Source organism: Schistocerca serialis, chromosome 1 (assembly GCF_023864345.2).
Source record: "Schistocerca serialis cubense isolate TAMUIC-IGC-003099 chromosome 1, iqSchSeri2.2, whole genome shotgun sequence".
Classification (NCBI taxonomy): domain Eukaryota; kingdom Metazoa; phylum Arthropoda; class Insecta; order Orthoptera; family Acrididae; genus Schistocerca; species Schistocerca serialis.
The window spans coordinates 609,608,218-609,626,484 of NC_064638.1; the positions used below are offsets into that span (position 1 = coordinate 609,608,218).

At 41.1% G+C, this 18,267-nt stretch overlaps 2 protein-coding genes across 3 annotated transcripts in view; one reads left to right on the forward strand and one right to left on the reverse strand.

Annotated features, from left to right (window-relative positions):
* LOC126477750 (charged multivesicular body protein 7) overlaps window positions 1-18,267 on the reverse strand; it is a 219,130-nt gene that overhangs the window by 157,357 nt on the left and 43,506 nt on the right. The gene's annotated exons all lie outside the window — the stretch shown is intronic.
* Window positions 2,713-18,267, forward strand: part of LOC126477766 (pantothenate kinase 3) — a 166,714-nt gene continuing 151,159 nt past the window's right edge. For both annotated transcript variants that reach the window (XM_050103643.1, XM_050103649.1), the window contains exon 1: window positions 2,713-2,760. The gene's annotated coding sequence lies outside the window, so the exon portion shown is untranslated. The remainder of the gene's footprint in view (window positions 2,761-18,267) is intronic.

The following is an 18,267-nucleotide window of genomic DNA, read 5'->3' on the forward strand; positions in this document are numbered from 1 at the left end:
AAGATCAGTAGCACTCTATCCTTCTGCTAATATTAATGTTTAAGGAGTTATGTATTTTAAGTACAGCATCACGATGTATATATCCACTCATGAAATCTGTTTAAATAATCCATTACTGTACAGAAGGAACACTGATGAACATAGTTAAAGTACTACAGAAAATAAGTTTCATTGCTCTTTATTAAAATTGGCATTTATTCAGAAAGGCGTGAAGAGTACTGGTGCGATAACCTTTACTCATTTACTTAATGATACACGATTGCAAGACAGCAACAGCTAAATTTGAAACCAAGCCGTAAAAAATTGTTTATTCCACCAAATACTTCAAAATTCCAGAGAATATTTTTCTACAAAAACTTTAAAAGTACAAAGAAATGACACGCTTATTTTACTAAATTATTTATTTACTTTTAAAGGAAGAGTTAATTTAATAGACATTCAACTGCCTCTTTTCTACCTGCAATCTCTCGTACATACAGTCCACGGCCCTTCTCTAAGCCAAGATGGAGCAAGTTTTCGTCTAACATGCAACTGTACAGTAGAAAACTAAAATGGCAATGTCAGAACCGTTATTCGAATTGCAGTTCTTCCTATTACGGAATTCAATTTTAGTCGTTAACTGTAAGGAAGCACGAGTTCTACTAGTCTTTAAAGTATGGTCTGATTTTTAGGACGATGGGCAATTTTTAGGAGAGGTAAAATTAGATAGCTGCAATAATATCGAATAGCAAAATCCGCCTCACCATTGCAGATAACGAAACTTGTGCTCTTTGTGGACAAGTAACAATAGTGCTCTTTGTGGCCAAGTAACAATACGTGTAACTAGTGATTTGAAGTGCTTAGAAAACTTAAAACTGTGAAGCACAGCTATTTATATATCAACAAATACACTGGACTTCCAAATGTAAGGAACAGAATTGCAATCTTCGTAAGAATTTCACCCCTGTATCAGCCAATTCGATGTTTACATTCCTTCTTTAACGACCACGCCGCCTATGGATATTAAACCACATCATTCCCTTCTTTGTCCTTTCAATAACCACGTACTACTTTACGAATTTGGAAAAAAATTGATCACTTCCATTACTGGTACAAACTTCAGTTAACTATGTGTCTAGTCTAAGATCAAATCTGGTCATTGTGATCCATTACAAATGACGAGGTATACTCCTTTGTCTTTATATAGCTGTGTGTGTGTGTGTGTGTGTGTGTGTGTGTGTGTGTGTGTGTGTGTGTGTTGGCCCTCGATTTCATTCATGTGGAGCAGGTTGCTGCTTGCACTTCCAGGTAGAATACTCGTATTTATGTGTAAGACATTTCTTGAAGAGTCACAAGACATTTCTTCAATTATATACATACAATTAAATGTATGTCAAAGCTATTGGAGTGACTATTTTGAAAGGTAACGTGTATTTTTGCAATGTCCTGGGAAACATTTTCTAATATAGGAAATAAACTATAAATTTAGATCCAACGGAAGAAGATTAGCAGGCGACAACTGCATTGTTTCATTCCGATAACAGTCTTCATCAAATGGTTCGAATAGCTCTAAGCACTATGGGACTTAACATCTGAGGTCACCAGTCCCCTAGACTTAGAACTACTTAAACCTAACTAACCTAAGGACATCACACACATCCATGCCCGAGGCAGGATTCGAACCTGCGACCATAGCAGCCGCGTGGTTCCGGACTCAAGCGCCCAGAACCGCTCGGCCACCGCGGCCGGCCACAATCTTCTTCCCTCAATGCATATCCACTAATTGATGACTGCGAACACAAGTTCCACAGTTGCTTGATGAGTATGTATCAGTGGCTGGAGTGGTGCCACCCAATGATTCGCAGCCAAGACATCTTTCTTCCCAGTTTCCTCTGCCATCAAATTCTCCCTCAATTGTCAGCTGGGAGAAGAGATATTTCTCGTTTAACGTGTCACGAAAAATAACAGAAATGGAAAACTGGATATCGTCAACAACTTTCAGAATTCAAATCATATGATGAAAGAATCATCTGCCCATTGCTTTATGGCTGGTGGCTTTAAAGGCATTGCTATTATCTCATCGGCTGTCTTCTGTGGTCAGCATTTTATTATTGTTCTTTATTTGTAATTATTTACAGGCTAGCGATGTTGCCAACGAGTACAATGAGTGGAAATGAACATAACAGAAGGAACTGCAGGAAACTGATGGTGGTGGTGGTGGCCGGTATATGAGGGGGGGGGGGGGGGGAGGGGGGTACTTTGTCACGTTCTGTATTCTGAACTAGAAAGGATGGAAGGAAGATTAGGGTTTAACGTCCTCTCGACATGAAGTTATAAGAGACGGAGCACATGCTTATAATGTTTCAAGGATGGGTAGGAAATTGGCCGTGCGGTTTCACTGGAACCGTCCAGGAATATGCCTGGAGTGATTTAGGAAAATCACTTTTCTGTGATGAGTTCCAGTAGTTCATGTGGGTACAAGACAGTGTTCGTGAGTATGTGCAAACAGAGCGTCGGGAGAAGTACGAGGAATATTGCAGACCACTTGAGTGAGTAAATGTTTCGAAAGCATGCTGCTGCCGCAGTCACTGAAAGAGGATTCCCCGCGAATGTGGTGTGACAGTTTCTCGGTACAGCGCAAACGTCCAGCTTACACTTACTGTCACTAGAGGCGCGCACGTCGCACAACCTCTCATAAAACGCGTTAGCGGCCGATCTGAAGCTCAGTAGTGTGTCCGCCTATCAGGCAGTGCGTAGCTGTTAACCAGTGGACACTACTGGGTAAGTGGAACACTGTTGCCGAAGCAGGCCAAGCGCGGCGATGCGCTTCACGCAGGCCGCTGGCTGCCCATGTTTACTTTGTAACACAGCATTTCAACATTCTGTTGGAAAGCGACGCTTGAGTTTCTGAGCAGCCAGTAACAGAGAGACTGATAACAGGAAGGACACCGATAAAAACCCGTGTTCTCTGCACCAGGGCAAGTAGTATCGCTGCACTACTGTATTACACATACATCACTAAAATTAAAATCTTACGGAACACTGCATTTTCATTTGCATTTGATTTTTCCTCGTACTTCAGATAGAGGCGGAGGAGCCAATGGCGTGAAATAAATACTTTACTCTGCCCATGTGAAGGGAATGGGCTGAAATGCGTGCGTGTCATTAAGCTATGATCGAATGGGTGTTGCCAGTCAGGGGAGGGAAATCTTTGCTGATGTTTCTTCACATGTGACAAAGAAGGAACGAGCGCTAAAGTAACATCACTTCGCGTAAACGTGTAGTTGATAGGAAGCACCAGTACATTTACAGCTGTCGAAATAGTTATGCATCAGACGCTGCCTTGGCAAATACTGCATTAATTCGGGACAGGGCGTGCTGCAAAGTAATGCCTTCGAATTTTTTATGACGAAACTCTTAAAGCTTTTTAAATAAAACAAACGTTATTATAATTCTACATCTTTATTCTTCATATATATATTTCGGCAGCCCTTTGCAGCTAGGGGCTCCGAATTGTAACGTGTAACTCGGCGGGGTGTAACATAACTATGTTGGTGATTGAGAAACAGTGTGCTGTAATAGATTTTAGAATTCGAACAGTTTGTCCACACATGAAGCACCCTCTCCTTCAGCGTGACAATGCCACATTACACACACGCGCTGCGACATCTGCAACAGTCCCACACCTTGGCTTCAATATCATCGATCAGTCTACATAAACGAGTTGATCCCATCCCATTTCATCTGTATCCAAAACTTAAAGAACATCTTCGACGACTTCACTTTGATAGTGATGAAGCGGTGAAAACTGAGGTGAGGTTATGGCTCCGACAACAAAGTCAAACATTTTACAGTAACGGTATCAACAAACTGGTCTCTCGTTGGGACAAATGTGTTCGTGGGAGTGACCGCGTTGCGAAACAAATATGTGGACGCGAAGCATAAATATCTAGAATGTTTAAGTGTGTTTTATTTAAAAAGCTTTAAATGATGATGATGATTTCAGTCCGAAGACTGGTTTGCCGAACCTCTACCGGCTAGTTTATTCACTGAAAGCGTTTTTATCTCTCAACGACTACAGCAACTTACATACTTTTGTACCAACTTAAAGTATTCACGCCTTAGTAACAAGTCGAACTGTACGTCAGGTCAAACGTGAATTCGGATACCAGCTTCCTGCGTACTGAGCGTTACTCTACCATTCTTCAAAATTTATATGTCAAGATTATATTTCAGGTCTACTAAGATTAGTAAACCTGGTAATGAAGGATATCACTGTATACAATTGCAGGCAAAGCCGTAAGCGCAGAAAAAAAAAAAACAACCTGATAATTTTCATCGTTGGCTGCAACAATAATTATATAAGAGAAATGAAAAGACTGTCGAAAGTCGGAACATAAGAAAGAAGAATGATCAAACAATGAGAAAAACATTGTGTACGAAAACACTGCCTCGTGAAAATAGGTACCCCTTAAAAATGAAAAGTATTTGTTGGTGTTTGTGTCATTCCATTAGGTACACTGAATTCAATCTGCTAGAATACAAGCGAAGTCTATGGGCTCATCGATACCAAACATCGCCGTCACTTCTGACTGAAACTAACAGTTATGTAGACAAAAACTACACGAAAGCGATTAACACCAACATTGAGCCGCCTCCTTTTTTGTTTGCAACGGCATGGCGCTTGCTATTTAAAAGGTAAAGCTTTGCAAAATGATCATTACTCGATAATGTGAACTAAAGACCACTTCTTGTCCAACAAGTGTCAACCAACGCCATGAAGTAACACAACGCACAACATGTAAAGGAGCATGGCTCGTAGCTATCGTAAGAATGCGTTAATGAAGACAGGCTATATTTGCAGAAAGCAATTTTAGTTACGGGTTTATTCTTTCGTTTGAACAGCGCTACCGCCCAGTACAGTTTCCAGTGTACAGCGAATGTACACGATCTTCCTGGACTATAGAGACAAAGACAATGGCGAATGTATTACAGCTGCAATTACATGCAGATTATAAGAAACACGGAAGAAAGTAAGGTTAAAGTTTCTCGTGCCATCAAGGTTGAGGTGATTAGAAACACAAAGTACAATCCAGTGCTGCTGACATTAAAACATTAAGGTGGGCGACGCAGTCTGATCGTTCTTGTCATTTCAATTACTTCATTCTTATCTCTGATCTGACATCTCGTATCCTCTACAACTTGATGAACTTCTAATTACAAGTTGCGCAACAGAGTTTTCGTTAATTGTTGCTGTCTCATCATAGCACCGATAACCTACTAAGCCGTAACAATGTCAAAATTTTACACAGCGGTTTGGTTTCGATCCTATGCCCAGACCAGGCTTCTTTATTGCAGTATCCAGTGGTTTCCACAAATTAGTCCAGCCAAATACGGGAATTAATTGCCCATTCCTTCTCTGCTCCCTTCACTCATCTTAACGTCCTCCTCCTACACACAAAAAAATGCAGTAAAGATACATAACAGTATTTCTCTGCAACGACACTCCATCAATCTGTTTTTGTACAGTTGAGAAAATGTCACAACCAAGTACTAAACTACACAATTTTCAGGCTCCTCCTTGCAACTAAAAGAACCGGTTTTCTGTAACTGGCACGTGATATGAAGAACCTGGTTGTGACACGAGGTCAGCTTCGAGATATTTCGCCAAGTGTCCATTTCTCCTCAACAAAGAAGGCGAATGGCAACTAATGGTTTCATTAACCAAATCATTCTTTACTTACACAGCACACGAAAACCCAATCAACTAATTAAACAATGACGGATTTTTATTTGACAAGCTGCGATTTAGCATTAGTATATTGTTCGAATCTTCAAGTTGTGCTGGGTCTTGACGAGCGGTTCATAGCTTTTTCTGTCAACGAACGTAAAGAATTTGCTCGTGAGTAATAGAACCTTAATTAGGAGGTACTTTTCTAATTGTGGAAAAGTAATGCATCTGTATCATGTTGCCGTGTTGTCGCCGTTAGCCGTTGGATGACTGATTCTTTTCGGTACCCGATAGTTCAATATCCATTTTCTTATCTGGTCTCCAATTCTACATCCACATAGATACTCCGCAAGCCACCGTACGATGCGTGGCAGAGGATACTCTGTACCACTACTAGTTATTTCCTTTCCTTTTCCACTCGTAAACAGAGCGAGGGAAAAAACGACTATCCATATGCCTTCTAGTATCTTCGTGGTCCTTACGCGCAATGTACGTTGGCTGCAGTGGAATCGTTCGGCAGTCAGCATCAAATGTCAATTCTCTAAATTTTCTCAATAACGTTTCTCGGAAAGAATGTTGTCTTCCCTTCATGGATTCCCATTTGCGTTCCCGAAGCATCTACGCAGACCTTGCGTGTTTTTCGAACCTACCGGTAACAAATCCGAATTGCTTCCATGTCTTCCTTCAATCCGACCCTGTACGGATCCCAAACACTCGAGCAGTATCCAAGAATAGGTCGCACCAGAGTCCTATATACGGTCTCCTTTACAGGTGAACCATTCTTTCCTAAAATTCTTCCAATAAACCGAAGTCAACCATTCGCCTTCCCTATCACAGTTCTCACATGCTCGTTCCACCTTACATAGCTTTGCAGCGTTAGGCCCAGATACTTAAATGACTTGACTGTGTCAAGCAGGACACTAATACTGTACCCGAATGTTGCAGGTTTGATCTTCCTACTCATCCACATTAACTTACATTTTTCCACATTTAGGGCTAGCTAACATTCATCACACCAACTGGAAATTTTGTCTAAGTCTAACCGCAATTCTGTGGAGGAGCCTTCGTGAAACCCTAAGATTCGTTGGCACACGATAAAAGTTCCTGGGGTAAGCGACAAAGTCTTTAGGGTAATTCAGGGCAACAGTCATAACGACAAATGTCAGGTAAAGATAATTATCAAATTAAAGCCAGATTGTGAAGTAGCAATTAATATATTTCTTCTATGGCACATAGCTTGTACTTTTTTCATTCTCCATGGTTACGGGCGCTATGGAGTCACAGAACGCTAATCTCATAGCTGATATCGGAGCGCAATATATCGGTCCAGCAGACTTCACAAACACGTTATGCACGATAACACGAGAGCCTGAGCCCGGAGAGCGAAAGGACTGTGAGTTGTCGCCCAGAGCGTCATCAGCGTTTAGTGACGTAAGCGGCTCGCTGCTCTCCTCATGACAGCTGACGACGCCTCACAGATTTCCACGTGGCCTCTCGCGCCGGGAGCGGCAACTTAAATCGCTATTGCCGAAACTGAACTTCACCCGTACATTAACAGCGACTTTAATAGAGATTACGTCCGACAGAGAATACCTCCACATTTTTTTCCTGAAGGATTTTCACTGAATAGTTGTAACAAGCATTTCTTGTTGACTATGCTCTTTTTGAGACTTATACGACGGACATGGATTTCTGAATCTGATAATGAAAGACGACTTTTAAGGTCAACAAATTAACTCATGTTCCGCTGTCGGCCCATTACAGGTCAATGCACTGTATCGTAAATTTACTAGCAAAATGACTGTGGGCCTGAAGTGTACTGGCAGATCAGCAATATGCACATCTACTGGACTCAAAAATGTCCACAGTCACAGACTGTTTTCGGCGTCGAATAGCAGAGAGCGCCAGATTGGTGTATCTTCCAACAATTCGATCCAAACACACCACATGATAACTACTTCACATTCGTTTCTGATTAGTATTTAACAAATGCGGCATCTATCATGCATAAAAGCAAAAAAATCTTGCACAAGGGTATCTCCTAAACACCATTTCAGACGTTAAGGTGATGTTCTTTAACAAATTGCGAAACACAATTTCTAATACTTATTTCTTCATATGGAATATACCGCACTTTTTTTCAAGGATGTGCTCCAACGTTGTACAGTTTCGCAGTTTTCATGCGTCTTTCGCGTCGTCTTCAAGAGCTGGACGGCACGCTTAAATGTGCAGCCCAACGACTCAACTAGTGAATATGAAATAACAGACTCATTACGAGTTTTCACCAACATAGAACAAATTTTCGTTTACAATCCAGAATTTCTAATGACAAGAAATTCCGTATTATCTGTTTCAAAGAAAATAAGTGTGTTTAAAGCTCTATAAACAAAAAAACTAAGTTCTTTTGTTACACAAGACATATTCTAGTATAGTCATATCATCATTTCATATTTATAGGTCATATACACAATTCCTAGGAAATGGCTCTAAAAATGGCTCTGAGCACTATGGGACTTAACTACTGTGGTCATCAGTCCCCTAGAACTTAGAACTACTTAAACCTAACTAACCTAAGGACATCACACACATCCATGCCCGAGGCAGGATTCGAACCTGCGACCGTAGCAGTCGCGCTCCTAGGAAATGATGTAGAATGAATCAGTACACTGGCTACGTTGAAATGCATTGTCTGCATGTTGGAATATATGCAATATCCAGAACACTAATTAGCAAAGTCGCATTATTTAATGAATGTGAACATAATAGTTTTGATCCTGCTGAAAACAGCTTTGTCTTATGTATGACGAATGCTACTAGTTTTTTTAACTGAAAATTCGTCCACGGACTACGAGCGGTCCAGTAGAAACGATCTGAAATTAGACTTAAAACCATCTTAGCTGCTTGTCAGACACCGCGTTATTGAAAAAATGATCAATTATTTTCGTGACTGTGTACTTAACACTTCTCAGAAACATGATAAAACTAATGAGTAACTTCTAGTGCTGAAGCTGTGAACATCCCTCTCTAAATTTGTTGGATTATTACTGACGAATTTTTTTATAAAATTACATGTATTTATTCGAGTCAGGAGCACACAAAAAGGAGTCTGTAAAATTAAAATTTCAGGCAAGGAAGAAGAAAGAATTTATACATAGCCGTTTACAATTAAAAATGGTTCAAATGGCTCTGAGTACTATGGTACTTAACATCTGTGGTCATCAGTCCCCAAGAACTTAGTACTACTTAAACCTAACTAACCTAAGCACATCACACACATCCATGCCCGAGGCAGGATTCGAACCTGCGACCGTAGCGATCACGCGGTTCCAGACTGAAGCGCCTAGAACCGCACGGCCACACCGGCCGGCATTTATAATTAAAACATGAATAAGACAGGATGATGGTCTATCACCACTACTCTTCAACTGTGCTCTGCAATACTTGTTGAGAGAATGGTACTAGAAAAATCGCAACAAAATACAAATTCGAACCAAGAAAGGTCAAACAACCTTAACGTTACTAGCTAACAAAATACAAAAATCCAGAAATCAAATAATCAGCAAAACAGACATAAATAAAAAATAAATAAATCAGGACTCCAGATATCATTCGAAAAGAAAGAGATGGTGGTAACAGACTCGCGAGCAATAAAGTACATAACAGTAAACGTCAGAAAAGTACGTAGCTACTACAAAAGCAGCTCGCCCGTGCCTCCTATCTGCGTCGATAAAACCGTCTAAGTAAACAGCTACCACAGCACCTGTTCGGTGAGAAAACGCGAGCCGAGCAAACAATACTGTTCCTTCAACGGCATAAAGCAGCTTTTCTCCTTATGGATATTCAAGCAGGTGCAATGCAGTTACCACCGTAGTCAAAGGGCGTATACATGCGACGTTCGCTCAGTTGTATAAGCAGGTCATAAAATTCGTTATTGAGTCAGTAAGCCTCTCTCTTTCTTGCTAATGCTTAACATGTCTGCGACATTAGTGACAGCATTTGGCTACCTCAGTTTTGTTAAGTTTGGTGGGGTCCACTATTAAGAGCTGGCCACTTTACCGCTGCCTCGCCTTGATCCAAACTCACCAACACAGGGACTCGCAAAAAGCAACACGGCTATCGAGAGAGAAATTGCTCGTGTTGATTGCAAACTACGAATGAGCTTCGTCTGCCCAAGCCTTTGCAGTGCTTTATCCTCACTCTGCACAAAATCAATTGAGTTTCAATGCAAACAACAAGGAGATGGAGAGGAAAATCAAATTGTTAAGGCACATTAGCAATTTTTTTCTCATTTTTTCGACACGCGTTGTATGTTGTTAAAGTTCAGAACTACACGCGAATGAACTCCGATCACTGACTGACTCACCCTTGCTAGGAATTCAGATTTTTCTATTTCTAAACACAGCGGATTGAATCGACTGGTGTCGGTGCGCTATCTGGGAACCATGCAAAGCGACAAAACACATGCGAGATTAGCTGGTTAAGTAGGAAGAGCAGTATCTGCCAGCGGTGCTCAACATAACGACTGGAACACAATTATAATTAACAACTATACCTCTTTTTTATGACAGTGTGATATTCGCGGTTGACGGCTGCGCAGTGCAGACGATAAACGCGGATGTGTGTTTAATTTTTCAACTATTGAATCCGTGAGCTCAACACAATCTTTCGCCGTAATCTCAACACAATTTACAGCCGTCTTGCAACTCACACATGAGGGTAGCAGAAGCAACACGCCGACAACTGATTTGTCCTTTCTGTTTACTTCTGCGTTGGTTGCATGTCGTCCACCCCGCAACGACAAATCTAAGAAAGTAATATTCAAGAAACTACGGGAACTGGAAATCATCGTTGCAGCTGATCCGTCACTTTATACAACTCCTTGCTTGTGCATTAAACCACCGAATTCTTGCGCGCCTAATTTCTTATTGGCCAGATGTACGCCAGGTACGGCGTGCAATGACAGTAACCGATCATTTATTATCTCTTTCTACCCCCGCGAATTTCCCATCTATATCATAAATTTCATTTGTAACAAACGTGAAGTAATTGTTAATACAACTTTTGGGTATGGGACCTCAATGCTTCACTAGACATAGTGTTACTCGGAATGGTACGCAAATTAATTCCTCCACTCGGTGCACCAGCTGGAAGCCAACCACGGCATACCTTCATATATTTGATACAAACAAGGAGGATTCGGGTTTTATATCCCTTCGACGATGAATGCCCGCGAAACGGAACGTAAGTGCGTGCCGCACGTGGATTTGGAGGAAAATCAGTCATGTCTTTTTCAAAGTAGTTATCTTGACATTCGTTTACGCGATTCATGGAAATCACGAAGAATCTAGATCTGAATGCCCAAAAGGAGATTTCATCACGGTTTCCCCCTCTCCTCCCAACTGAGTGATTTCACATAAACAAAAAACTGAAAGAAATTGAGTCCAGGAAAAAGTATTAATACCAATGGAGGATCGAATCCCGAATATTTAAGATAAAAATTTAAAGCTCCTCTATTCAATAGGCAAAATTGTAGATAAATGTGAAACAGTACCTTTCTTTAATTCTTCAATTTTGGCAGAGACTTGACTGGCAGAAATTATAATACGCGTTAAGTACCACCAGCTGGAACACAAACAGATTATACTTACCATGGGTGCCATTACATAAGTCGAGATACATTCATCCGAGACATACCACCAGTCATGGTAAATAAGCGGCAAAAAAATAAGCACGAGCTACTCGTTCTGAACAACATGCTGGAGATATTTTTGCCTCGCATCCTTGTGAGTCAATTGCCGCCTCTTGTGTATCGTCAGGAAGAATCAACATGACAAACAGCAGATATAAATAGTGGCGGACCCAGCACTGCGGTGTGACGCAAAATAGGCAACACGACAGAAAATATTACATAACATTTCAAAGGGATACAGTTCAATAATCAAGTCCCCAATTTATTGCTTTCAGGTACAGCAACATTTCTTTGCAACGCGAATGTTGCAGGTATTACAAAAAAAAAAAAAAAAAAAAAAAAAAAAAAAAAAAAAAAAAAAAAAAAAAAACTTTACTTCGTTTCACGGGAATTTGATACTATATCAAATCGTCACTGAGGAGTCTCAGGTGGTGACAGTTATGGATGCTTATCATCCCTGGTCTTTGCTAAGCAAAGTGCGCCAATCACAGTCGGCCCGTTGATGAAAAACAGGATGCCCAGACTGACAATGGAGTTCTTTCCTGCAGTGGAGGATTCATTCTTGTGTGTCACACTTTGAATAGTATCCCTGGTAGCGAAAATATGCCATTTGGCGGCAAAGTACACCGGGAGAGTATCTCACGTTTTCCTTCCTTACTTGTACCCATGTGTTACAATTCAATGCTGACTGCACTCGGATATGCAGATCATCTCCCACAAGCTACTAACTTCCTCGTGAAGTTTCAGTCGTCAAGAGGAGAATGGTGATATGAGAAATTATCGCATCTTCACGTCGACGTTGGTAACAGTAGTATATGTTCAGTGAGAAAATTAACAGCTGTTACAGAATAGAGTAGGAGTCTGCGACCTTCGTTGTTATTCAGATACTTTGCCAATTTATGTACGACGATAAAATCTGATTGTTATAGTCCATCGTTTACTTGGTTCCTTAACTAGCAAATTAACTAACGCTCTTGCTTTAATTATTGTTGACACGTTTGGGCTACAATAAATAAAGTACTAGTCTACCAAAAGTTATTCTCTTTAGCTGTTTCACTTAAGCGATGTTGATAGTGATGAGAAATTGTGAATGTCTTTCTGATTTCGACTGAGAGATTATTTTACACAAATTCACAACTCTTGGCTGCTCATGGATGGCTAACTGTACAATGATTATATTGTAAACATGCCTGTATGTGACTAAACTAGGCTGTGACTAAACTGTCATCTGCTACCTTTGCAATAATCATACGTTTCAAATCAAGATTTGTGTTAAACCGCGAAGATATGCCACTTTTTATATTGTAGTGAATGCTAACACTAGTACTTTATCGGGAGCCGTTGACGGCTCGGCACCAAAATGCAGCATCTTTGTGGATCGTTGTCCCCAAGGAAGAGCGAGCATTGCGATTAAGAGCAGGATTGGGTACATTCGACAACGGCACATATTAACGTAATGAAAGGAATATGGTCATCCAATTTTTTTCTGCTCTGTGATCTCCCTACAACATAAAGGCTAACGGTGAGATGGTTCCTTTGAAACTGACACGGCCGATTTCCTTCCTCATTCTTATCAAAATCCAGCTTGTCCTCCGTCCATAATGACCTCATCGTCGACGTATCTTTAAACCCTAGCCGTCCGGTTTTCGGCGACCTCAGCTGCCAGGAACCAACGATACTCTCAACAGCAGTAACTGCGTATGGGAAGTAGTAGATGTCAATATCACATTCTAAAGCTCATTCGTATTGTTCTGCCGCCAACAAGTCAATACTTAGACTCTTTCGCTTTACTTCCTCCCTACGCATGCCGATTATAACACGATGAAAGTTCGGGTTGATACCATACATAAAGGAACATATTTTTAAGCACACTACTGTATACTGGAATAACTAATGTAGACCATCTTTAATTACCTATATGATTCAGGGCATCATATAACATCATTTGTTCCACTGGAGTAGCTTAGAAATAGGCACAGTAATCGTTAATGCTGACACTCAAATACAATGTGTGGTCACCGCAAACGGCAAAGACTGAACGCATCATTGCGATGTATTCAAAAGATTGCCGACGAATATCTGAAGACGAGTTCTCCCTTTGCACAAGAAGAGCAAGCTCTAGTTCTAGAACCAATCTGGAAGCTGCTGGTCTTGCTCCCTGCATCTTGTAAGCGAATCGCAGACGTGTTCAGCTGCCTATCCCGATACGTTGTGAGCATCTCTGAATGTTCTAGATCGTGAGTATTCTTGCCCTAATCTTCGAATACCTTCTGGTTCTTTGAAAGAGAGTCCGCAGTCGTGAAGGTCAGCGTTGAAACTGTTGGCAATGGTCACCTCATGATACGATGGAGCCGCTTCCGTTCCACCAACGGCACGTTCGGCCACAGGTTCTGTTAATTCATGGTGCCGAGCTATACTATGCTTACTGCACATGGGCGATTACCTACAGACACCAAGGCCTCCTCGAGCTCCGGCACTTCAGCCGTACAACCATCTAGCCTGTCACAGGGCTAACTGAGTTGTTTAGTCTCTTCCTGCTCCTGAACTAGATAGTTGTACTTAGAGCTGGCTACAACTGAAAACAATTCCCATATTGTATCAGTATATACTGACTGACCTCTTAATTGTTTTGATTATTGTCGTCGACATTTGTCTCTAACATTCGATTAACTAGCAGTAACATTAAAGCACTCATTTTTATGCCGACATTGGTAGAAACCTGCATTGTGGCGAGATCACAAAGTCAAATTTCATGTCAGTTATGTCCTGCAGTTTTAATTAGCTGAATCTTTAATATACATATGTAAAATTTCTTACCTTTCTGAAATAGTAGTATCGATAATTACTCTCTTCGTCGTCCTTCCAGTACGGAAGTTTATGTTTGTGTTTTGTACTCCGCGAAAAATTTGGTGGATTTTATTTTCACGTTTAGTGACACCTAAAAGAGGTTCTGGCAAGATATGTACAAGCAGTACTTGCTAGAACGATGCAATGCACCACGTGATTCGGAGCACCATCCTTAGCTTATACGCAAGACATATTTAACAACACCAAATCTTCATAAACAAAGAAATAACGAACTAAAGTAGTCATATGCATCGGAAAAATTGAAATGTAATTGACACCGACGTTATATTCGACAAAGCTAATAGCTGATGTGCTAGGTCAATATTGGATACTGATAATTTTCTGTCGCACTAGCAGAAGCTTTCGTGCATTTTACACAGTGACATTATCCGGTAAGCTGCCAAAGAACCGTGTAAAATGTAAATGTACCTGTCCCATAAATAAACTGTAAAAGAAGATAACAATGACCTCAGCTTTTAACAAAGCATATCACTACCCGCCTATCACCCACGGACGTCAGCATGACTAGTGACGCACATCACACGGTCAGTATTCCGTATTTCCAAGTAAAATTATACTTCACTCAGTTCGCCAGTAAGACTGAACGTACTAGAAGAAACTGAACACAAAATCTCTTCAGGTCATCAGCAAAGGCTACAACACGGGGAACACACAGAATACCGCGCGTTAGCTTGGAATATTGACACTCTTCCCTCGTCATCACCTCCACGATTTCCTGAAATGGCACCACTGTAGTCTCAGTTGGCTGTGAAGGGCTGTTGGGAAGCCCGGCGCGGGCCAAATTTATCATCGAGATCATCTCGACGAGGAAGCTGCTAAATACTATACGATTCGCTGCGGGTCACATTGCTTGTTGACTGTGAGAAATCTTGGACGATAGCACATTCCATGACTCTTGACTAATCCTCCCGTTGATTTCAGATGCAACTCAAGACCCTTTCCGTTGGCGTTGTGAACCTGCTTTCATTCAATACTTATACCATCGTCTACATACCGACCTATCGGCCGCACATGATGCGCCATGCTCACTGGCTTAGTTTAGGATCAAGATATGCCAACTATCTAGCGCGTACAAATTTTTGTTTCATTTGCGAACCTTCCTTGGAGGTATATTCCACTTTCGCGATTGTTTCCACGAAGATATGACAATAATAGCGAAAGATCCTCCAACACCCAGATCAGATAATTACTGACACACATTGCCCACTAGCGAAAATTTAAAGCGGTCAGCTGATATCGAATCTGGTACGACAGCGTCAACCAGCTGCCAATGGCAACTAAAACACCAAGGAGGCAGTGTAGTAACTAACAAGAGTGCAACGATTGCTAAAAGAACAGTTAAATTATGGTTCAAAATCATCTTTTAGAGATATCGAAAAGGAGAAAACGGATGCGTGACGAGCATCATAAAACGCATTAGCAAAAGTGGCAAAGTATGTTTATGACCGCAGACTTCTAGTAGGAGTCGGCGAGATGCATTCTATGGTAATGCAATGAGAAAGCATCTCTCCGTGCACCCCTAGAATATGGTGGCCTGGCGTAACTGAACATCTGACCGTTATGTGAGTATGCTTTATACGAGTCCAGTGAATGCTACCCTGTGCTCTTGAGGCATTGTCATTATACAACACGATAATACGGGTCTAGAAAAAACTGAAGGAATGCTGTACGACATTCTTCCTCGTTCTGAACATTGTCAACGGTTTTAAGACCTAAGAAATGTGCGACTAGTATCTGAGAAAGAGAAAGCACACGTCAATTGCGTTAATATTTTCTGGTATGTGTGGCAGACTTCTACATTTAATACACTGGACTTCAAAATTGATGAAAAAATATGAGTAGAGAGGTCGGGACTATCTCAGAAGTAAAGCGACGTTTGCAGGTAAACTAAACTTCATTTGTCAATCTAAGGAACCCACATATTTGAAAAGTACACTAACTTCCATAGGCAACAAAATACCACCAATCTCGGAAAACGAAGCAATATTCCAATGTTGAGTTTGCTATGCAGCTCACAAGGCTCCGCCTTCTGGCTCTCCAGTTCAATTGAGCCCAACCGACCGCCGTGTCATCCTCTGACAATGGCATCATTTGATGCGGTATAGGGCATGTGGTCAGCATACAGCTCTATCAGTCGTTGTGGGGTTTCTTGATCTTGGTGCCGCTGCTACTCGGTCAAGTACTTCCTCAGTTGGCCTCACGAGACTAAGGAATAATCCCTGGCAGTATAGGGAATCGAAGCCGGGTTCCCCGTACGGCTGTCAGCCGCTCTGATCACTCAGATGCGGAGGCGGACGCAGCTAACAAGAAACGCACGCAAACCCAGAACACTGCCAACACACGGCCATCAGTTGTATTTATCACGCAACTGTGGGCTAGAGATTATGACTGCACAAAGTGAGAGAAGATGGCTAGGACAGCGAATTTTGTACGACGGCGTCCTGGCTCATATAAACTGAGACGAATGATCACTTGACAATCTGGTCGCAATGGTTACATTTCAGTCTTTGATTATATCAAAAAATTCACATGTGTGGCATCCACAAGCGACTATGACGCGCTATACAAAGCGACTATTTACAGGTGTACGGTTGCACGTATGCCAAAATTTATACTGGGACGCACGTCGATAAGGAAATGTTCTCCTCGCGGATATGAAGCTTGCATAGCGACAGTAAAAGCGTTTTGAAGCCGTACGTAAACTGTCATACATTTACGCGACGTTGGATGTACAAATCAGTTTCCATGTCTTTCCATGTACAACTGTTATTTCGCAGGCCTAGGAGAAGGGACACTGCATGCTTACGCAGGGCGTAAAATAACTATACAATATTTTAGTGTTTGTAGGAGAGAAAAAGTAACACTTCATGTCAGTGGTCGTCAAATTGCGGCCTGAATCATGAGTCCTGTGGCCGCAGTTCTCAGCCTATTTTATAATAATATGCATCTAGCAACTAACAGTCGAATCTAAAATGTCAACTAACACTCTTAAGACTGTAGCTTTCCTGCCCAATAACAAACAAAAACACTAACAGAGACAGTAATGTTTTAAGATATCCTTAATTACAATTGACGATGGTGAATTCGGCCGTGAGAAGTTTGTCGCCTACTTCAAAGGCAAAGGGATACGTAGCACGGCCACTGCAGGGTTAGAAGATGTGACGGGGGGAATGTTTTCTTGGTTGTCTTCCAGTAGCGACAACTTAAAAGTCTTGGGCGGTCGTACTGTTAGTAAACATTTTGTCACGTAAGTAACACAGGATAATGATCATTCGAAACAAAAAAGTCAAGTAAATATGGGGTCTAAAACGCATACCCTAAGAGCTATGAGCAATTCTTGATCTTCGATACTGTGAAACAAATCTCTTTTACTGCAAGCGCTTTGCTTTCCATATTTTGGCAAGTGGTAGTATGGACCAAAACAATAAAAAATGCTCATAAACATGTGGTCGAAAATGCATACCTTAAAAGTTATGAGCACTTGTTCATTAGAACAGTTGTGTTTCAAAATAGCGAAGATGAGCAAGTGCTCATAGCTCTTAAGTTACGTGTTTTAGGGCTCATGTTTATCGGACTTTTTTCTTGTTTTAGCCCGTACTACCACTTCCCAAAATATTGAAATCAAAGAGCTTGCAGTGGAAGACATTTGTTTCACAGTATCGAAGGTCAAGAATTGCTCATAGCTCTTAGGGTATGCTTTTTAGATCCCATGTTTACTTGACTGTTTTGTTTCGAATGATTATTCCTGTCATATTCTTGAATATTGACCATCAGTTCTGAAACACCCTGTAGATCACAAATCTTCAAATGTGATACGTACTTGAAACAAGGAATACGACATTAAGACTATTGTAATACTGTTACTGTTATTAATCATGTATTCACATAGAGAACACGCCACGGCTTAAAATTAGTCATGTAATTACAGTTCCAGAAATGTGGGGTCGCCGAGGGTAGCAGCAATCTAACACAGGTAACATCGATACGAATTGCTTTGAAT